The sequence below is a fragment of the Bombina bombina genome, chromosome 3, assembly GCF_027579735.1.
Source record: "Bombina bombina isolate aBomBom1 chromosome 3, aBomBom1.pri, whole genome shotgun sequence".
Lineage (NCBI taxonomy): Eukaryota > Metazoa > Chordata > Amphibia > Anura > Bombinatoridae > Bombina > Bombina bombina.
The window spans coordinates 318333986-318358096 of NC_069501.1; the positions used below are offsets into that span (position 1 = coordinate 318333986).

The 24111-nt window shown below is 34.8% G+C and overlaps 1 protein-coding gene across 1 annotated transcript in view; it reads left to right on the forward strand.

The window, feature by feature from the left end:
- IL1RAPL1 (interleukin 1 receptor accessory protein like 1) overlaps positions 1–24111 on the forward strand; it is a 1236367-nt gene that overhangs the window by 149187 nt on the left and 1063069 nt on the right. The gene's annotated exons all lie outside the window — the stretch shown is intronic.

Sequence of the window (24111 nt, forward strand, 5' to 3'; positions counted from 1 at the left end):
TCTTGCTAATATGAAAGAAATTAATTTATCAGGTAAGTTCTTACATAAATTATGTTTTCTTTCATGTAATTAGCAAGAGTCCATGAGCTAGTGACGTATGGGATAATGACTACCCAAGATGTGGATCTTCCACGCAAGAGTCACTAGAGAGGGAGGGATAAAATAAAGACAGCCAATTCCGCTGAAAAAAATCCACACCCAAAAATAAAGTTTAAATCTTATAAAGAAAAAAAAACTGAAAATATAAGCAGAAGATTCAAACTGAAACAGCTGCCTGAAGTACTTTTCTACCAAAGACAGCTTCAGAAGAAGAAAACACATCAAAATGGTAGAATTTAGTAAAAGTATGCAAAGAAGACCAAGTTGCTGCTTTGCAAATCTGATCAACCGAAGCTTCATTCCTAAACGCCCAGGAAGTAGAAACTGACCTAGTAGAATGAGCTGTAATCCTTTGAGGCAGAGTTTTACCCGACTCGACATAAGCATGATGAATTAAAGATTTCAACCAAGATGCCAAAGAAATGGCAGAGGCCTTCTGACCTTTCCTAGAACCGGAAAAGATAACAAATAGACTAGAAGTCTTTCGGAAATTCTTAGTGGCTTCAACATAATATTTCAAAGCTCTAACTACATCCAAAGAATGCAATGATTTCTCCTTAGAATTCTTAGGATTAGGACATATGAAGGAACCACAATTTCTCTACTAATGTTGTTGGTATTCACAACCTTAGGTAAAAATTTAAAAGAAGTTTGCAACACCGCCTTATCCTGGTGAAAAATCAGAAAAGGAGACTCACAAGAAAGAGCAGATAATTCAGAAACTCTTCTGGCAGAAGAGATAGCCAAAAGGAACAAAACTTTCCAAGAAAGTAATTTAATGTCCAATGAATGCATAGGTTCAAACGGAGGAGCTTGAAGAGCCCTCAGAACCAAATTCAAACTCCAAGGAGGAGAAATTGACTTAATGACAGGTTTTATACGAACCAAAGCTTGTACAAAACAATGAATATCAGGAAGATTAGCAATCTTTCTGTGAAAAAGAACAGAAAGAGCAGAGATCTGTCCTTTCAAGGAACTTGCAGACAAACCTTTATCCAAACCATCCTGAAGAAACTGTAAAATTCTCGGAATTCTAAAAGAATGCCAGGAAAAATGATGAGAAAGACACCAAGAAATATAAGTCTTCCAGACTCTATAATATATCTCCCTAGATACAGATTTACGAGCCTGTAAGATAGTATTAATCACAGAGTCAGAGAAACCTCTTTGACTAAGAATCAAGCGTTCAATCTCCATACCTTTAAATTTAAGGATTTGAGATCCTGATGGAAAAAAGGACCTTGCGACAGAAGGTCTGGCCTTAACGGAAGAGTCCACGGTTGGCAAGAGGCCATCCGGACAGGATCCGCATACCAAAACCTGTGAGGCCATGCTGGAGCTACCAGCAGAACAAAAGAGCATTCCTTCAGAATCTTGGAGATTACTCTTGGAAGAAGAACTAGAGGCGGAAAGATATAGGCAGGATGATACTTCCAAGGAAGTGACAATGCATCCACTGCTACCGCTTGAGGATCCCTGGATCTGGACAGATACCTGGGAAGTTTCTTGTTTAGATGAGAGGCCATCAAATCTATTTCTGGAAGTCCCCACATTTGAACAATCTGAAGAAATACCTCTGGGTGAAGAGACCATTCTCCCGGATGTAACGTTTGGCGACTGAGATAATCCGCTTCCCAATTGTCTATACCTGGGATATGAACCGCAGAAACTAGACAGGAGCTGGATTCCGCCCATACCAGAATTCGAGATACTTCTTTCATAGCCAGAGGACTGTGAGTCCCTCCTTGATGATTGATGTATGCCACAGTTGTGACATTGTCTGTCTGAAAACAAATGAACAATTCTCTCTTTAGAAGAGGCCAAGACTGAAGAGCTCTGAAAATTGCACGGAGTTCCAAAATATTGATTGATAATCTCACCTCCTGAGATTCCCAAACCCCTTGTGCTGTCAGAGACCCCCACACAGCTCCCCAACCTGTAAGACTTGCATCTGTTGAAATTACAGTCCAGGTCGGAAGAACAAAAGAAGCCCCCTGAACTAAACGATGGTGATCTGTCCACCACGTCAGAGAGTGTCGTACAATCGGTTTTAAAGATATTAATTGAGATATCTTTGTGTAATCCCTGCACCACTGGTTCAGCATACAGAGCTGAAGAGGCCGCATGTGAAAACGAGCAAAGGGGATCGCGTCCGATGCAGCAGTCATAAGACCTAGAATTTCCATGCATAAGGCTTCCGAAGGGAATGATTGTGACTGAAGGTTTCGACAAGCTGATATCAATTTTAGACGTCTCTTGTCTGTCAAAGATAGAGTCATGGACACTGAATCTATCTGGAAACCTAAAAAGGTTACCTGTGTCTGAGGAATCAATGAACTTTTTGGTAAATCCTCCAACCATGATGTTGAAGAAACAACACAAGTTGATTCGTATGAGATTCTGCTAAATGTGAAGACTGAGCAAGTACCAAGATATCGTCCAAATAAGGAAATACCACAATACCCTGTTCTCTGACTACAGACAGAAGGGCACCGAGAACCTTTGTAAAAATTCTTGGAGCTGTAGCTAGACCAAACGGCAGAGCCACAAACTGGTAATGCTTGTCTAGGAAAGAGAATCTCAGAAACTGATAGTGATCTGGATGAATCGGAATAAGCAGATATGCATCCTGTAAATCTATTGTAGACATATAATGCCCTTGCTGAACAAAAGGCAGGATAGTCCTTACAGTTACCATTTTGAATGTTGGTATCCTTACATAACGATTCAATATTTTTAGATCCAGAACTGGTCTGAAGGAATTCTCCTTCTTTGGTACAATGAAGAGATTTGAATAAAACCCCAGTCCCTGTTCCAGAACTGGAACTGGCATAATTACTCCAGCCAACTCTAGATCTGAAACACATTTCAGAAATGCTTGAGCCTTCGCTGGGTTTACTGGGACACGGGAAAGAAAAAATCTCTTTGCAGGAGGCCTTATCTTGAAGCCAATTCTGTACCCTTCTGAAACAATGTTCTGAATCTAAAGATTGTGAACGGAATTGATCAAAATTTCTTTGAAAAAACGTAATCTGCCCCCTACCAGCTGAGCTGGAATGAGGGCCACACCTTCATGTGGACTTAGGAGCTGGCTTTGATTTTCTAAAAGTCTTGGATTTATTCCAGACTGGAGATGGTTTCCAAACTGATACCGCTCCTGAGGATGAAGGATCAGGTTTTTGTTCCTTGTTGTGACGAAAGGAACGAAAACAATTATTAGACCTAAATTTACCTTTAGATTTTTTATCCTGTGGTAAAAAAGTTCCTTTCCCTCCAGTAACAGTTGAGATAATAGAATCCAACTGAGAACCAAACAATTTATTACCCTGGAAAGAAAGGGAAAGCAGAGTAGACTTAGAAGACATATCAGCATTCCAAGTTTTAAGCCATAAAGCTCTTCTAGCTAAAATAGCTAGAGACATATACCTGACATCAACTCTAATGATATCAAAGATGGCATCACAAATAAAATTATTAGCATGTTGAAGAAGAATAATAATGCTATGAGAATTATGATCTGTTACTTGTTGCGCTAAAGCTTCTAACCAAAAAGTTGAAGCTGCAGCAACATCCGCTAAAGATATAGCAGGTATAAGAAGATTACCTGAACACAAGTAAGCTTTTCTTAGAAAGGATTCAATTTTCCTATCTAAAGGATCCTTAAAGGAAGTACCATCTGCCGTAGGAATAGTAGTACGCTTAGCAAGAGTAGAGACAGCCCCATCAACCTTAGGGATTTTGTCCCAAAACTCTAATCTGTCAGATGGCACAGGATATAATTGCTTAAAACGTTTAGAAGGAGTAAATGAATTACCCAAATTATTCCATTCCCTGGAAATTACTTCAGAAATAGCACCAGGGACAGGAAAAACTTCTGGAATAACTACAGGAGATTTAAAAACCTTATCTAAACGTTTAGATTTAGTATCAAGAGGACCAGAATCCTCAATTTCTAATGCAATTAGGACTTCTTTAAGTAAACAACGAATAAATTCCATTTTAAATAAATATGAAGATTTATCAGCATCAACCTCTGAGACAGAATCCTCTGAACCAGAAGAACCATTATCAGAATCAGAATGATGATGTTCATTTAAAAATTCATCTGAAAAATGAGAAGTTTTAAAAGACTTTTTACGTTTACTAGAAGGAGGAATAACAGACATAGCCTTCTTAATGGATTTAGAAACAAAATCTCTTATGTTATCAGGAACACTCTGAGTATTAGATGTTGATGGAACAGCAACAGGTAATGTAACAGTACTAAAGGAAATATTATCTGCATTAACAAGTTTGTCATGACAAACAGTACCATAAGTTTACAGCAGATACACTTAGCTTTGGTAGCTCCAGCACTGTGCAGCGATTTTCCAGAAGTATCTTCTGACTCAGTTTCAACGTGGGACATCTTGCAATATGTAATAGAAAAAACAACATATAAAGCAAAATTGATCAAATTCCTTAAATGACAGTTTCAGGAATGGGAAAAAATGCCAGTGAACAAGCTTCTAGCAACCAGAAGCAATAAATAATGAGACTTAAATAATGTGGAGACAATAGTGACGCCCATATTATTTTAGCGCCAAAAATGACGCCCACATTATTTGGCGCCTAATGCTTTTGGCGACAAAAATGACGCCACATCCGGAACGCCGACACTTTTGGCGCAAAAGAACGTAAAAAATGACGCAACTTCCGGCGACACGTATGACGCCGGAAACAGAAAAAAAAATTTGCGCCAAAAAAGTCAGCGCCAAGAATGACGCAATAAAATGAAGCATTTTCAGCCCCCGCGAGCCTAACAGCCCACAGGGAAAAAGTCAAATTTTAAGGTAAGAAAAAAATGATTGATTCATATGCATTATCCCAAATATGAAACTGACTGTCTGTAATAAGGAATGTTGAACATCCTGAGTCAAGGCAAATAAATGTTTGAATACATATATTTAGAACTTTATAAAAAAAGTGCCCAACCATAGCTTAGAGTGTCACAGAAAATAAGACTTACTTACCCCAGGACACTCATCTACATGTTGTAGAAAGCCAAACCAGTACTGAAACGAAAATCAGCAGAGGTAATGGTATATAAATAAGAGTATATCGTCGATCTGAAAAGGGAGGTAAGAGATGAATCTCTACGACCGATAACAGAGAACCTATGAAATAGACCCCGTAGAAGGAGATCATTGAATTCAAATAGGCAATACTCTCCTCACATCCCTCTGACATTCACTGCACGCTGAGAGGAAAACCGGGCTCCAACCTGCTGCGGAGCGCATATCAACGTAGAATCTAGCACAAACTTACTTCACCACCTCCATAGGAGGCAAAGTTTGTAAAACTGATTTGTGGGTGTGGTGAGGGGTGTATTTATAGGCATTTTGAGGTTTGGGAAACTTTGCCCCTCCTGGTAGGAATGTATATCCCATACGTCACTAGCTCATGGACTCTTGCTAATTACATGAAAGAAATTTAATTTTGACTAGACTGTCCCTTTAATATTTAGGTCTGCTATTGACTCTTAATTTGTTAATGCTAGTTTAAAGTGCCTTCTACATAGCATTGCAAGACATGGCTCAATAGAAATGATATATACATAAAAAAACTTTATTATTTTTTATTATTTTTATATATAACTTTGAAGAAAAAATGAAATTCTTGAAAGAACCAGAAGTTATATATAAAACATATGGAAAAGTGATAAATTTAATTTGCTGAGATAGTTAGTGAATAAACTAATTATTTTGTTACATAAATACAGCTAATTCTCTTTTTTGTGTGGTTATTTTTATAATATATATGTATAAATGTATATTGGATCTGTTGAAATAAGACCAGTATTTAAATAATTTATGAGTTGCATGACTCATGATTTAAAACTTTGGAGGGTTATTCATCCTTGATTTGTGTGTTCGTTTGACCATGAGTAATTGTGTATCGTTATTGCATTCATGCTTTTGAAGACTGTCATGGTGACCAAATGACAAGACTCCCGGCACTGCAAACAGGAATTGTCTCTGTGTATATACATCACTATCAGGGTAATGATAGTTTTGTTTTCAAAACTGGCCAGGCAATGCTAATCATTAAAGGGATACTGTTTATATATATATATATATATATATATATATATATATATATATATATATATATATATTATCATTTATTTGAGTGTTTGTATTTCTTGTATAATTGTGTTTTGTTCTCACATGGGACTAAATTTTTTAACCTTTCATTTTAATGTATTTTAAATTCAAAACTTCCATTTTCTGTGTTTAAAGTCACCCAGACGTTAATATTTTCCTTGCCAGACAGAGCAATGTCACAATTGTGCACCTGAGTTACATATTTCAGTACTGTGTATACTCTAGCAGTTGTGAAGAGAGTCACCTAGTGGCAACTTGCTGAAACTGTATAATTCTACAACTACAACTACTTAGTGATTATAAATTACAAAATGAAAATATTTGTTAAATAAAGAAAATGTATCTATTTTTTCTGCAGGTATAACTATTGAATCAGTGCCAACTGATCTGCAATTCCTACAACAAATCACATTAGTTATTTACAACATGCTTTGGTATATTTGACAACATTTACTCCTTTTTAAAAATCAGTATGCAATTTCAATACTAGGATTTCAATTAGCTTGTCTCTAGCTGTGGGTAATTCTGATTTTAGCAGCAACTGTTGATGACATCATCTGTAATCTCATTGTATTCCTAGGTGTTCAATATACAATTAATTGGCCTCAGCGTAAACTAAAAACGAACTATAAATCAGCTAACAGGAGATCGTAAATTCTAAAAACAAAAATGTGTAATTGCTGAGACGAACAGACAAAGGGCCAGATTAAAAGTGGAGTGCTATTTAATGCTCCCACTTAAGTAAGCTTTTTGCGTGCATCAGGTTGCACTCGTATTATGATTTGAAAGTAAACTGTTTTTGCTAATGCTAACCCAACTCGCATAAAAAGCTGAACTTACGATATCATGCATGTGATTACCTCTTCCCCCATAGAAGTTAATGGAGCAAAAATGTGAAACAAAAACTACCATGCTCTCGCACAAATCTGATTGCATATTCTCAAGTGTGCGAACCCAACATCAAAATATGAATATTTCACATTCCAATGTTTTTTCACACAGAATTTTTTTTTTCTTATTCATCAATCCATATTTCTACATATATTTGATGTTTTTTGCACAAATATATATTCATACCTAGGAGAAGGCACTCGCTGGTCTTTTCAAGTGTACTTTATTTCAAAAGCGTGACGTTTCGGGGACACACTCCCCTTCCTCAGAGTGTGTCCCCAAAACATCACGCTTTTGAAATAAAGTACTTGATAAAGCACTTGAAAAGACCAGTGAGTGACTTCTCCTACTTGATATATTTAACCGCTGGCACCCTGGCAGTTGCCATTAAGGTGAGAGTGCTCATTATTGCATTATATATATATATATAAAGTATATATATATATATATATATATATATATATATATACAAAAATAGCAGAGAAGGCACTCTCCGTTTACAACCACCTTTATTGGTAAACGTTTTCGGGGTCTCTCCCGTCCTCAGGGGAGTCCCCGAAAACGTTTACCAATAAAGGTGGTTGTAAACGGAGAGTGCCTTCTCTGCTATTTTTGAGTATCTGGATGTTTGGAAGTGCACCCCGGCAGCTGAAACTTATGGTGTGCTGGTTCCCTGTTGCTAATTTGATTATATATATATATATATATATATATATATATATATATATATATATATATATATATATATATATATATATATACATGATTACATATAGGTATAAATATAACCAGATATATTTAGGAATATGTACAGTATTTACAAATACACATGCATACAAAGAGAGAAGTGCTCTACCAGGAACGAACAACAAATACACAGACAATACAAGAACATTGGAATGTGACATATTTACAGTAAATACACACTATAATACTGTATTAAATATAAATACTGCATAAATATGTTTTTACATGTTTTCATCTACTTTACTGCCAAGGGTTCCAATTAATCTGTACACACACACACACACATATACAGTATATATATATATATATATATATATATATATATATATATATATATATATTAAATATTTTTATTAGATGATGTTATTGTGAGTGTAACTGTACTTTGTAATGTATTTTAGATGTGTTTTGTGCAAATTTTTTGTTTCACAAAATAATTAACCAGAGCTCTGAAGATGTGACAACCCGATACATGTTAACTTTAGTTGCGCTCAAGCAATTGCATTTAATTCAACTTATAATCTGAGCAAAATACCTGAAGCCCGCACCCGTGCTTGCGTGTAACTGTTAGCGATCCACTCGTAATATTGTCCAAAATCAGCACAACCATGATAACAATGTGTGGTAGGTGTAGTAGGTGTAGTAACCGGACAGGGGTGACCTTGATTTATGAGCTATTATTTAGTTTGTCTTTATGCCATTATCTTAGTTGTCTTACTAATTCCACTATAGATTTTTCTATCAAACTTATTGACCTCTAAAACATGACTTACTTTTGCAAGACTCATCTATACTTCTGTTAATATCTCCCTAATTAGCTATAGGTTCTAAAAATTTAGGGCCACATTTATGAATCCATAAAGTCTGTTTGACTTAGTTTTTGGGTCACAATTTTCAAGTTCTCACACAAATGAGTTATGAAGCTGCCATCCCCATATAAATTGAACTTACATACGTGTTTATCTTAAAGTCGCACAAGCATAGATTACACCGAATTTTCATTCCCTCATGCAACAACCAAAATTATTATTATTTAAGTCCTGAGCTGCATAGTTTTTTTTGTCAATTTGCACATTTGACGTAAAGAGCACCAAAGGAAACAACAAAAGGCCGTAATGATTTATACCAGTGATAATGATACATGGAATATACAGAGTATGTATAGAGAGCCTACACTAGTGTACGCTCTTGTGAATCTGCTGACCAGAAGTAATAATTAATGTGTTGATGTTTCCATCTGCTTTAACTATTTTATTGAGACACTAAATGGGATAGGAACAAGGGAATTAGTAATGAAAATCAGTTGTCAGATGGAGAGGATGCAGGAGTGTGTAGGGAATATACCCTGATCCTGTATATTTGGAAAAAAACATAATAATGATACAAGCAGCAAAAGAAGCTTTCTATCAATAGTTCAAAAGGAAATATAAATGTGTATTCCTCTGGTTTATCAACTTGCACTGGTCTTCTGCTTTTGTTTACTTTAGAGTCACATCCATGTCAGTTGTGCCTTCATACTTATCATTTGTTCTGCAGTCTATGAGTTCATACATAACAATCCACAGCAAACTTCTTAAATTACATTTATTTTTAAATTATCTCCTGTAAGAGTCTTTATAATTTGTCATAGAGCAGGGCTTGCCAACTGATGACCCATGGGTCATATTCATCCTTCTAATTTGTGTGGCCCCTGGGAAAATGTGGTACAATAAATGTATACTTTGTGGACTTCTGGTGTGGGACAAACGTGTGCAAATATGTGGTTATCAAAGTTATAGAACTATACCCAAAGGTATAGTGCAGAGTTTAGAAAAAAAAACATGCTATTATTACTTTTTTTATTAAAATTTTAATTCAAAATATACATTTTTTTAAATCATTTTGTTGTAGAAATATCACATGCCCTGATATAAACAGAGAATAGTTGTACAATGGTTGTCTGCTGAGAAATATATATATATACAATGTATGAGAAATGGCTTAGCAGCTAAGGGGTTAATAAAATCTAAAACATAAATAAAGATAAAAATGTCTATTAAAAAAATTAAAATAAAGTAGCTCTTTATACAATGTATGAGAAATGGCTTAGCAGCTAAGGGGTTAATACAAATCTAAAACATAAATAAAGATAAAAATGTCTATTAAATTTTTTTAAATAAAGTAGCTCTTTTTAATCATATACAAAACAAATTAGCAAACATATAACAAACAAATGTAAAAAAAAGGGAAAATAATAAAGACAATAAATAATAACAGTCTCTTACAATGTAATGGGTTCACACTTTGCTTTACAGCACCACTGTTCAAAATTGTACAAGGCCAGTAACATTGGCTTCTTGGGTGCATTTACCCATTAGTAATTGTATATTGTTATAGAATTCATCCTTTTGAAGGCTGTCATGGCGACCAGGGGACAGTAGCGCCAGCATTGCAAAACAGAATGTTGTGTTTTTTGTTTTTTTTAACAAACAAATTATTTCTACTACAAAATCCCTTCAGTTCCCTTTGTTAACTTCGCATGGATAATATTTAGTTCAACCATTACACGGGTATTGAAACAGATTTGCAAGTCTTTTTTTTTTTACTCGCATTGCCTTAAAATACATGTTTCATGCACTAATAAATTATAGTATTTATTATTATGAAGAATTTTCTGGTTTATAGCACGACATCCCCTTGTGTATATTTCTCAGATCTGCAGCCAACTTGTATAGTTGCCAGGAGAGAACTTTTACAGTAGTGCATATTCCCTATCTTTGATGAGCCAGAAGTCTTCTGTTCCATGAAGCATTCTTGTTTTTTCAATAGACAAGTTCAACTAAGATTTGCTTCTGAAGCGTTCTATAAAATAATAGTTTTCACAATGGCTGCTCTAGTATCATAAATGTTACATTTCACAGCCACCATTGATTTGTCAATTCTCATTTACATGACTTGCATTTAGTGCAGTGTCAAACATACTAAATTAAAATGTCAAGTTCATTCCAAATAAAATGAAAAAATATGCTTTTCAGAGCTTTATTGGTACAGAAATTTCTTGATATGTATTCATGATTTTAATTTACGTCTGTCCCTGCAAGTTTCAAGATGTCTCTGATATAACATCATGGAGCTTGCTGGAAAGGGAAACTTAGAAGTGAGCAGGCGGCACAATTTCAAAATTAACTTGAACAGACAATACAAATCAAATGCAGATCTATTTTGGTCTGCATATGTTTTTACATTAGGATAATACATGTCTTGCATACTTTGATACAACTTTGCCTCCTTTAATATTGCAGTATAAAACTGCAAGATCTACGGAGGGAAAATCTTTACAGAATATGCCAGATCTGGAAGGAATTTTCAGTTATGAAACATCCCTGTCCAGACCGAGAGCAGAGGCAGAGAAATTCATTTTACAATAAGGAAAACAATGTGCTTGGAACCCACATGTTTTCTTTCATGATTTAGATAGAGAATACAATTTTAAACAACTTTCCAATTTACTTCTATTTTCTAATTTGCTTAATTGCTAAAAAGATATTTAGATATGCTCAGTAGCTGCTGATATGTTGCTGCACATAGATGCTCCGTGTGATTGACTCACCCATTTATATTGCTATTTCTTCAACAAAAGGGTATCTAAAGGATGAAGCAAATTAGATAATAAAAGTACATTTGAATTTTGTTTAAAATTGTATTCTATATCTTAATCATGAAAGAACAATATTGTGTTTCATGTCCCTTTAAATGTAATATTTTAAAAACGAATTTCACAAGATTTCTGCATGTTCAGTGCAGCATTCTTACTACTTCTATTGTATGTTTAAAGTGACTTTTTTTTCTGCGTAATTTCGACGTAATTTTTTATTTTTCCATTTTTTTTTTGTATGTCAACCATACCGTGTACCATGTTTAAGTGATACAATAGCAATATTTTACCGAAAGACATCATGCATTATAAAGTAATATTCTAATTTATTATGGCAGAACTTTTCTCATTATAACAGTAACATAAAAATCTTTTCTGACAGCTTTAAAAAATCTTTCATAAAAAATTAGCAAGGCTCTGTACTCAGGTTTATATTAATGCATATTATGACTCTAATGTTCCATTTTCAATTTCAATTTTATTGCAACTCATCTTTTGAAATTTTAAGTGTATTAACATGTAGCTGGAAGTGGCAAATTGACAGTTCCCCAGAGAGGAAGATCATTGTGAAAGGCAATGCAATTGCACAGAACACATAACCTAACCTTCTGATCATAATATGACTTTCTATCCTGACAGCACCCTTGAAATTTGCATGGTGACCCAGCTTTAGGGACCAACTTAAGACCCATGATTTAGAACTTAAAATAAATATTCACTGAGAAAATGAGAGACATAAATAGGTCAGCTCCTTAAGGGACACTCAAGTAAAAAATTAAACTTTCATGATTCAGATAGAGCATGCAATTTTAAACAACTTACCAATTTACTTTCATTAATAAAATGTGCACAGTCTTTTTATCTTTTAGAGTCACTAGTTCCTCCTACTAAGCATGTGCAGGAATTCACAGAATATACTTATGTGCATTTATGATTGGCTGATGGGTGTCACATGATACAAGGGGAGTGAAAATATACATAACTTTAAAATTTGTCAGCAAAAAAATCTACTACTCATTTGACGTTCAGACATAGGGGCCTATTTAAGAACGTGTAAGCGGACATGATCTGATATTGCAGGTCATGTCCGCTGCACATCAATAAATGCAGACAGCATACGCTCTCTGCATTTATCATTGCACCAGCAGTTCTGGTGAACTACTGGTGCGATACCGCCCCCTGCAGATTCGCGGCCAATCGGCCGCTAGCAGGGGGTGTCAATCAAGCCGATTGTATTGGATCATGTTGATTTTCGCCGATGTCTGTCTGTCACATCAGAGCAGGCGGACAGGTTATGGAGCAGCGGTCTTTCCATACGGAGTTGATAAATAGGCCCCTAAGTGCTATTGCATTGTATTTTTACTGTGGATTTGTTGATTATGCAAGTCTAATGCATTTACTGGTCCTTTACTGAATGTATTCATTCATTTTTAAATTTTAATTTAATTTTCATTGTAAAAAAGTCTAGAAAATATGTAACAAAATATATATATTTTTTATTCACATAGCACTGTGATTTTTTTTTTCTGTGTTTTTTTATATTAAAATACGAATAGTAGAAAATCCTTGTTAAAGAACCAAATATTACTAATTAAATAAGTATTATTTCCTACTAAATGTGAATGGAGTTTGCAAAATAATAATAACAAATAGAAACACAGTTTTTGTATACAGAATGTGTCTGGGGAAAAGCAAATGGTTATTGCCAATATATGCTAATTGGCTATACAATAATTTTTGGAGCACTTCTATAAAATGGAGGATGTTAATCTCACACTTTTATCTCCAGCATATCTTAAATTAGTTTTGTTTTAGCCCTTGAAATAAGATTAATTTAGCCACAAATCAAACATATCTGAGTGTTAATGAGCTTGAAACTGCTGCACAGAAATGGTTTCGATTTTACTGCACCTACCCCATACGGGGGCTTTTGTAGTTAAAGGGACAGTCTAAACCAGAATTGTTAGTTTTTTAAAAGATAGATAATGCCTTTACTACCCATTCCCCAGCTTTGCACAACCAACATTGTTATATTAATATACTTTATAACATTTAAACCTCTAAATTTCTGCCTGTTTCTAAGCCACTAAAGACAGCCTCTTATCACATGCTTTTTTATTTGCCCTTCACAACAGGAGACTGCTAGTTCATGTGATCCATATAGATAACATTGTGCTAATGCCCGTGGGTTGTGGCACACACTGTGCTAATTGGATAAAATGGAAGTCAATAGATAATAAATAAAAAGTAATTTGATAAGGTGGCTGTCAGAAAAGGTAATCCTAGAGGTAAACACTATATTAATATGACCATGTTGGTTATGCAAAACTGGGGAATTGGTAATAAAGGCATTGTCTATTGTTTTGAACAATACCATTTTTGGAGTAGACTGTCTCTTTAAACTCAGTACTGGAAGTGAAAGCATGAAATGCCGCATATCTCATTTGTGTATCTTACCCAGAATTCTCTGGTGCAATGATTATAGTGTTTACATAATACTTCTGGGAAAAGGTAAGCTTTAATTCTTGCTTAGATGTGCTAATTGGAAGGACTGCGCACCATAAATTTAACAGTCTATTTGTGAGTATTACAATCTAAGACATGTTTGTGGGCATAACTAAAGGGGTTACAGATTGTGGATGCTAAGGAAACCAGAACCTTTTTTTTACAAACCCTATGTTCATCTGTTTTTAAGCTTAAAAAATAAAATTTTAATAGAAAAATAATGTTGTTTCTGGATTGCATCCAATATTGCAAGGGAGTTTGCAATTGACATGTGCAGTCACATTCCCTTTATTTCTCTCCTCAATTTAAGGAAATGTACAATGAAATCTGGCAATGCACGCTCCCTTGTAAGTTCTGGGACTAACATTCTGATTGGATGCTTAATTATCTTTACAGTGGGATGTGGCTACTAATGACATTTTGAGGTAAAATATTAGACTGAATTATTTTCATTACGAATGAACATTTCTTAACAAGACATTTGTCTCATTTCCACAAAATGAATATCTGAACAAATGCAGCATGAAAATTAAATGAAACAAAGTAATGATGACGAATTTGTCACTATCTGTTTGTTTCCTTTAAATAGTTAAAATACTTACCTTTAGTGAGCTGGAGAGCAATGCTAATCCCGTCCTCTTTGTCAAAGAGCCCCAGCTACGCTAATAGGAGGCTTAGCAGGGTGCTCCTAGTCCCTGCAATCAAATAGAAGGTCCTTTAGTGCAGGAACTGGGAGCCGCCATGTTAAGCCTTCTATTATCATGTGCGCTGGCTCTGTAAAGAAAGATGAGAATTAGCGCATCTCTTCTGCTCGCTAAAGGTAAGTATTTTATGGTGCAGGTGAAACTTTTAACCTATAACATAGGAAGATTTACACATGTAAATGTTCCACGAATGGGCAGTTTTCATTCAGTTTAAAACAAGATAAATACGAACAACTACTATTTGAAAAACAAAGATTTTTTAATATTTGGAAGTAAAGATTTTTCACCCATGCACACATCTTCAATATTTTTTTAACAGATATTTAGGTGATATGTTTAGCTCAGCTTTTTACAGTTATGCTGCATCACTTTCAAATTCTTCAGAATATGGGTAACACATCCCTTTAACCTCTCCTTTACCTCAGAGATAAATCACCCTACAATTGTGCGTTCAGGGTGATTGGCAGGCCCGGCTCTTATGCTATGATAACTGTGGGCAGGGGACAAACAGCCTCTTCTGCGAGCTATGCACAAAGACAGGGCTGACATGTTAACTAGCTGGGAACATTGTTTTTTGTTTAATATAAAATTGGGGCCATAATTCTTAATCGTTAAATTTATATTTAGTTGACAAGCGTAATAAAACAAGAACACCCTTAATACATCAAAGTGAAGCAGGTAAGAAAAGAAAACAGATAAATATTAACAGTTATAGAAACATTTTGAAAACAATGTATTTTATTATCCACACTAGAACAACTGTAGAATACAAATATTTCAAACAGACTTTGGGGTAAATGCATGTTTTCAAGGTCAGATTGAGTTTTTATTATTTTTCTTGTTTACAAAGGACATACAAAATGGCTTCTTGTCAGTCAGAACAGATCTGTAATTATTTGCCTTTCTTTTTGTGTGTGTGTAAAAACACAGCGTGTCTGAAATTGTTGTAGTCTAATAGATTTAATGAAAATCAGTCTCACAGATGGTATTAGGTGTGTCTTTGTTCCTAACTAGCTGTCTTCACATTTTGGACATTAATCGTATATTTCAATTACAGCCTTTGGAAATTAAGAGCTCCATTAATATATAATACACAAAACTGTTATGGGCAAGTGATTAGCTCAATTGACCTACATGTACAATGTTCTGTCATTTTCTATTATTGTTTCTTATTATAGTGAAATCCTAACCCTAAGATCAGTGTTAATTTATGTGCATATTTATCTAAATTAATGCTCTACAAAGCTATATGTAGACTATCATTGCTATTGCTATATTATTAATGTATTATTATTATTATCAATACACCTACAGGGATAGGCAGGGATAGGCAAATCAAGACAGAAGGTTTAATCATTCCTGATTCAAATAGAGGGCCTGATATTTAAACGCTTGCCAGCATGGAGAGAAATTGTGCAAATATTATATCTTATAATGTAATCTAGGAATCTCTCACTTTAAGAACCCTGCATAGTGAGATAAACATCTTAAAAGCTAAATTTTGTGTTTCTAACATTTTTTTAGGAACCACCCCCTACTGACGAGACATCCCAGATGTGCAATTTTAAACATCTTTCGTATTTACCTCTATTATCAAATTTGCAGTGTTTTCTTGGAATTCTTTGTTGAAGAGTAAAACTAGGTGGGCTGACAGATGTTTAGGAGTGAGCACAATTATTTAGCATCATATGACAGCAGTGTTTGCAACTATGTATAACATTGCTATAAATATTGTTGCAAACACTGTTGCCAGGTGATTAAAGACATGTGAACACTCCTGAGCTCACCTAGGATTACTCTTTAACAAGGGATTATAAAAGATCTAAGGAAAATTGATAAAATAATTAAATTGGAAAATTGGTCTATCCAATTAATGTGTTTTATTTTGCCTTAACTATTCCTTTAAAGGGACATTAAACACTTAATAAATGCTAGGTAAAATAATGTATTCAAAGAAAAGATTAGTCTGAGAATGACATGTTGATATAATTTTGGTTTAAGATGTTTATATATTGACAAAAAAAAGTGTAAAGTTTTAGTGTCTATTAAACAATGGGAGGTGCCATGTTGTAACTTAGGTTACCTTCTCTGTTGCGGCCAATTAGGGACAGTTATAAATAGGTCACTAGAGTGTGCAGCCAATGGCTGAGTACTTCCATTTCTAACAGGAACGGAAAAGCTCACAATTTCAGAAAATTAATTACAGGAAAAATTGAGAAAATAAATAAAATATATTACAGAGGTTTATATATATATATATATATATATATATATATGATTTATCATTTTATATTAGCATCTCAAAGTGTTTAATGTCCCTTTAAGGAATTGTTCAATTTCTTATACAAGTAGATGGCAAAAAGGTTTACCAGAGAATCTTTACATTGCTGACATTTATATAGTGTGCCCATACTTTGAATGGATAGTAAAGGGTGCGCTATTATTGCTCATATTACACACACACTTTATAGCCCTTTTCAATTAACCTTTTCACATCCAAAATAATAGCAAAACTTGTAAATGAATTAGTCATTCAAAATACAGTAAATGTGTGAATGATATCTAGTGTATATGCATTATGCTGTAAAATACATTTTATATTTTTCCTATGTTTTCTAAGTACCACTGCTATATTGCCTCTTCTTCCAGTTTGCACTATTGTACCCAATATTGCAGTATAGTTGTTCCAATCATTATAACTCCTCAATTGATCATTATAAAGCTGGATGGAATACAATAATAGGAGGAGTTTATTAACTATTAGAGTATATTTTTATCCTATTTTTCTTTTCCTGTTTTTAATTTTTATAATCAATAAAAGTTATATTTCAGATTTGCTACTCACAAAGTGAATTGGTGATTCCTTTTTAATATATTAATTCTTAAAGGGACATTAAACACTTTGAGATGGTAATATAAAATGATAAATCGTATATAATTAAACAACTCTGCAATATACTTTCATTATTTATTTTGTCCTCTTTTCCTGTAATTCCATTCTGAAATTGTGAGCTTTTCAGTTCCTGTTAGAAATGGAAGTGCAGAACACTGTTAAATCCAGCACAACCATTGGCTGCACACACTAGTGACCTATTTATAACTGACCCTAATTGGCCACAGCAGAAAAGGCAACACAAGTTACAACATGGCAGCTTCCAGTGTTTTATTGACACTAAAACTTTACACTTAATTTGTCACTTTTTAAACAACTAATGAAACTTTAAAAAATACATCTACATGTTAGTCATGGACTAATCTTTTCTTGAATGCATCATTCTATCTAGCATGTATTTAGTGTTTAATGTCCCTTTAAGTGATGTTTGTTTTTACAGGGTTCTAATATGTATACATCGATAAGTAAAACTATTAATTAGTATATACAGATATATATATATATATATATATATATATATATCCAAATACAAGCAAGGGAGTATCCAGCCGTGAGTAGATTAAAACTTGAATTTTATTGAAATTTCGTTAAAAGCATATCCAAAACATGGGGAACTTAAAAGGGCATCAGATCAGGTCAGGTCTTACGCGTTTCAGCTCTGTTGAGCCGTACTCATAGACCTCTGATCTGGTGCAATGTTTGCACAACCATATACATTTCTTAATGAGGTTAATTAAAAACAGTCTTGCCCAATTAGTCTCAGAAAATTAACCCCTGAGTGTTATTATTCGTGTAGTATCCTCTATTATATTATATGGTATGGGGTACCTGAAACATTTAGTGTGGGTATATGCTTTTTTAGTAGCTTTTATTAATTGTAGGCTTTTGGAGTCTGTTGTTGTTTGGGATATAACATTAATTCGAGTTAACGAAATCACTATCTATGGTCTCAGTATTGATGTCATCTCGATATAGTTATTTACAGGATTTAAATTTAAATATCATTTGTGTATTTTTTGTGTTTTTTATTTGATTTAAATTTCAGTACTCTAGATTAAACCCTTGGTCATCTAGTTATATGGAGATATAATATTCCTTTACTATCTTCACTGGAATTGTTTGTATAGTAGGTTTATTTCCAATAATTTATAAGCTCAAACCTGGAATTAAATCCATAGGGTACATTTGTTTTCATGCGGAACATCCAGTATACCTCTTTTTTACTGAGTATACTGTCCAGATCTCCCCCCCTTGAATCTAGGGTTATTTTTTCTACTATTGTCCATCTGAGTGATGTGGTGTTCCTATTGTGTACCTCTATAAAGTGTTTAGTTATTGGTAGCAGTTTATCCTCTCTTTGTCTGCTCTTTTCAGTGTCTACTGTGATGCTGGATAAGTGCTCCCTAATTCTATTTCTTATTTCTCTCACTGTTTTTCCAATATACTGAAGTTTGCAAATATTGCACTCTATGAGGTACACTACCCCTTTGTCTCTGCAATTTAAGTGTTTGTTTATTTGTAGTATTTCTCCTGTCTTAGTCGATTTGAAGGTGTTTCCTATATCTGCATGTTTACAAGCTTTACAGTCACTATAACCACATTTGTAGAGGCCTTTAGATTGTAACCACGTTGTTCTTTTGTTTGTTTTGAGATTAGTAGGGGAGACTATATTCCCTATAGTCCTACCCCTTCTATATGAAAAGAGACAATTGCTGTCTAATATTTTTGCTAGAGTATTATCTGCCTTCAAAATAGGTATGTGTTTCTTGATTATATTACATATTTGGTTATATTGGGGTGAGTATTGTGTGACAAACTTTATTCTATTAGTGTCAAATCTGGGTTTCTTTTTGGGTTTAGTTACAATCAAATCTCCCTGTGCTTTTTTAGATACTGCCATGCGTGCATTCTTTATAGTCTGTTTATTGTAGCCCCTCACTTTAAGTTGTTTATCTAGAATATTTGCTTCTTTTAGATAGTCTTCGTCATTAGAGCAATTTCTTTTTATTCTAATGTGTTGACCTTTGGCTATGGCCCTAAAAGTTTCTTTGGGGTGTTCACTCCTTGCATGTAGCAGTGCATTCCTAGTTATTGTTTTTTTATATATTGTTGTTTCAATTACACCTTTAAGGTAGTTACCTCGCAGTGTGAGGTCCAAATAATTAATTTCCTTATTCTTTAACTCGTGTGTGAATCTTATTCCCATCTTATTATTTCCTATGTATTGTAGGAAATTTTCTATGGATGCATCATCCCCCTCCCATATTAGAATCAGGTCATCTATAAATCTATGGTAAAGTTTGATATTATCCCTGAAGGGGCTTCCCTCCGCATAGATGTGGCACAGCTCCCACCAACCCATAAATAGGTTGGCGTAAGTGGGGGCAAACTTCGCCCCCATAGCTGTGCCACATCTCTGCAGATAGAACACCCCTCCATAAGAAAAATAATTATGTGTTAGAAGGTATTCTATGATTCTTAGGAGAAATTCCTGAAAATTCTCATCCAAATTGCTACGTGTTTGTAGAAAGTACTTAACTGCTTCTATACCTAGTGCATGTGGTATGTTACTGTAGAGCGACACTACGTCTAGGGATAGCCATCTGCTTTTGGTGGTCCATGTAATATTTTTTAATTTTTGTATTAAATGCGTGGAATCCCTGAGATAGCTGGTTAGGTTTAGAACTAATGGCTGTAGGATGGAATCTACCCATTCTGATACCGGTTCTAGTAGTGATCCCATCCCTGACACTATGGGTCGCCCCTGAACATTTTCTGTACTTTTATGTACTTTTGGGAATATGTGAAATACTGGTGTCTTTGGATGTTTGTTTACCATATAATCATGTGTCTCTTTGTTAATAAAACCATTTGCTAGACCCTCATCCAATAAATGGGAAAGTTGAAGCATGTAGTTTGATTTTGGGTCTCCTCTTAAAATTTGGTAGTTATTTATATTGTCAAGTTGTCTTTTTATTTCTTTATCATAGTCTGCCTTATTTAGTACCACTATGCTTCCCCCCTTGTCCGATTTTTTGATGACTATATTATCATTCTCTGCAATTTCTTTCAAAGCTGTTCTCTCCTTTCTTGTTAAGTTAGTGTCTTGATAGGGACTACTGGCTGTGTTTAATATTTCTAAGTCTTTAACCACTCTTTCTTGAAATTGTTCTAAAATTGTCCCCCTGGACTGGATGGGGTAAAAAGTGGACTTAGGTTTGAAACCTATGTGTGCATTTTTTTCTTCTCCTGTGCTCACTTGTTCACTAAGTAGACTCATTAGAGTCTCCTTAGCACATGAGTCTTGGAAATCTAATTGTATCTCTGATGTGGTTTCTTCACTTATTGTATTTGCCTCTAAGGTCTCTCTTATGTCTTGTGTACTGTGAAAATGTTTTTTTAGGGTCAAGTTTCTGACCAGTCTGTTGACATCTACTATTGTGTTAAATATATTGAACTTAGCTGTTGGTACAAAGTTCAGGCCGTAGCTTAATACTTTTTCTTGTGTAGGTGTCAACAGGGTGTCAGAAAGATTGATAACTAGTGATGTACTTTTTGTTCCAAATTCTTCTTTGCCCTCAGTTGGTATCTGTTCATCTGCCTTTGACCTTTTTTGCTTCCTCTTATTACTGGCTGTGTTGTAATCTCCTTTGTTTCTCCCTGTGTTTGTATTGGGGCTGCCACTAAAAAAGCTTGGTCAAATTTAGCTCTAGTTGAATCTACTATGTCTGTCTTCTGTACTGTAGTTTGATATCTCTGAGCTTTGTTAGACTGTTTATCCTGAGTAGTTTTGCTCCTAGCCCCCTGGGCTTCTGTGTTTATGTTTCCTACCTGTTGTGTGGTATTCTGTGTGATAGGTGTCTCTCTATCATACTGGCTATCATTATCTCCACTTGTATCATCGGTAGACTCTGCTTCTGTGTCAGAAAATGTAACTTTCTTTTTTCCTTTTTTATTGTGGTTACCCTTATGATGATTATAATTCCTTCTATTATTTTCTCTATGTGTATTGGATCTCTCTCTCCTATTCCATATATGTACTGTATTGGTCTGATAGTCAGTCCAGTCTCTTAGAAATTTTGTTTGTTTTATTTGTAAGGCTTCCTCAGTTGATTTCTCCACTGTCTCAATAAGCAATTCATCAAAACCTCTATACTCTATGGACAGTTGGTGATGTGTTAAATGTCTCTGTAACTGTGTAATTTTGATTTTTATATCTGTTAGTAGTCCCTCTTTGTGTACAATAATCATATGCATTAATCTAAATGAACATTCATCCAAAATCATATTCCACTCATCCTTAAATTTCATGTCATCTACTTCAAAAGTTGGGAACTTATGCACTCTTAAACCCCTGGGAATCATTTTGAGGTTAATATATTTCTCTAAAGTCCATTTATCGAACTTGAGTTTCTCAGCTCTTATCATGAGTGCTTCAATCCTTATAAAAAGGTCAGTAAGTTCCAAGGTGGATTCATCTGTATTAAAGATCTGGTCAAAGTCCTTATTGTAAATGTCCATTTCCTGTGGATCTCTCAGAGAGTAATAGCTACATATTTGCATAGTATCAATTCCTGTATTATCAACATCGACTCCTGTTGCCTCCATTTTAATATTTGTATCACTATGTTATATTAAGAAGCAGGCACTTAAATCCTGTTATCTCCCTGTTTGTATCATTCGCTTTTTACCCCAGCCTCAGTATCCTAGTTAAAGGGGTGCTCGCCAGGTGCCCCCGGTCACAGGTTTTACCTGTATGTAGTGAAAACTGTCCCGGGCTGGGTAGCGTGATGAAAAATTAAATGGTATTTGAATGTCTTTTTCTTTTTCCTTGACTTATGATATAACAGTGTAGTAAAATATTATTGCTTACTTGTTTGGGGCTCAATGTGGAGGGGACGCTCCTCACTCTGTCATCTCTTCGCTCAAGAAAGGAAGTTTAATCCGGTCAGGCTCTCCTATCTCCCACTCGGTCCCTGGCTGCCAGACGATCCTCTCACCCGGTTACCAGTGGTCCTCTGTGGGTGTAGCGTTAGCCTCTCAGGACTGTGTCCTCCGGTTCCTTTTCGGCGTGTATGGTGTGCGCGGTTCCTCCGCTCAGCGTCTGTATACTGCGTCACTTCCGGTTCCCCTCCAGTCTTCGGCCCACAGGAAGAAGGAAGGTGCTCTGCTTCTGTGAATCCTACTACACGGCTGGGTGCTGGCGATCAACAAATCCAAATACAAGCAAGGGAGTATCCAGCCGTGAGTAGATTAAAACTTGAATTTTATTGAAATTTCGTTAAAAGCATATCCAAAACATGGGGAACTTAAAAGGGCATCAGATCAGGTCAGGTCTTACGCGTTTCAGCTCTGTTGAGCCGTACTCATAGACCTCTGATCTGGTGCAATGTTTGCACAACCATATACATTTCTTAATGAGGTTAATTAAAAACAGTCTTGCCCAATTAGTCTCAGAAAATTAACCCCTGAGTGTTATTATTCGTGTAGTATCCTCTATTATATTATATGGTATGGGGTACCTGAAACATTTAGTGTGGGTATATGCTTTTTTAGTAGCTTTTATTAATTGTAGGCTTTTGGAGTCTGTTGTTGTTTGGGATATAACATTAATTCGAGTTAACGAAATCACTATCTATGGTCTCAGTATTGATGTCATCTCGATATAGTTATTTACAGGATTTAAATTTAAATATCATTTGTGTATTTTTTGTGTTTTTTATTTGATTTAAATTTCAGTACTCTAGATTAAACCCTTGGTCATCTAGTTATATGGAGATATAATATTCCTTTACTATCTTCACTGGAATTGTTTGTATAGTAGGTTTATTTCCAATAATTTATAAGCTCAAACCTGGAATTAAATCCATAGGGTACATTTGTTTTCATGCGGAACATCCAGTATACACACACACACACACACACACACATGTGTGTTTCGGCTAACCCTGCTACATATTTTTAAAAAAAAATTTGCTTCAGCAGGTAACAAACTGCAAAACAGTGCAGTTTGTACTAACACAATGATCTTGGCTAGCCTTATCGTCTCCTGAAGAAAGCCTAGATTGGAGTTTAGCTATTGAAAAGCAATTGCAGAATACACAATGTTAATTTGTTTTGAAAAGGTTTAGACTTGGCTGCTATGCTATTCTATAACAGAACTATCTTGTAATGACAAAGAGATTAGTGACAGTTTATTACAGTGTAATATGTAGGACCAAACAAGTATTTCTGAGTGTCTATTTTATGTCTTTATTGGGGCACTAAGGTCAAAATTAAACTTTAATAATTCAGAAAAAGCACCCAATTTCAACAAACTTTCAAATTTACTTCCATTAATAAATAGTGTGCAATCATTTTAATAGTGTATATGTAAACTAGTTTGTGATTGGTTAATGGCTGTCACATGATGCAGGGGGCAGTCAAATTGAAGGAAATTTTTAAATATTGCTATTATATTTGTCCCTTTATTATACACATGTTTGTATGCAA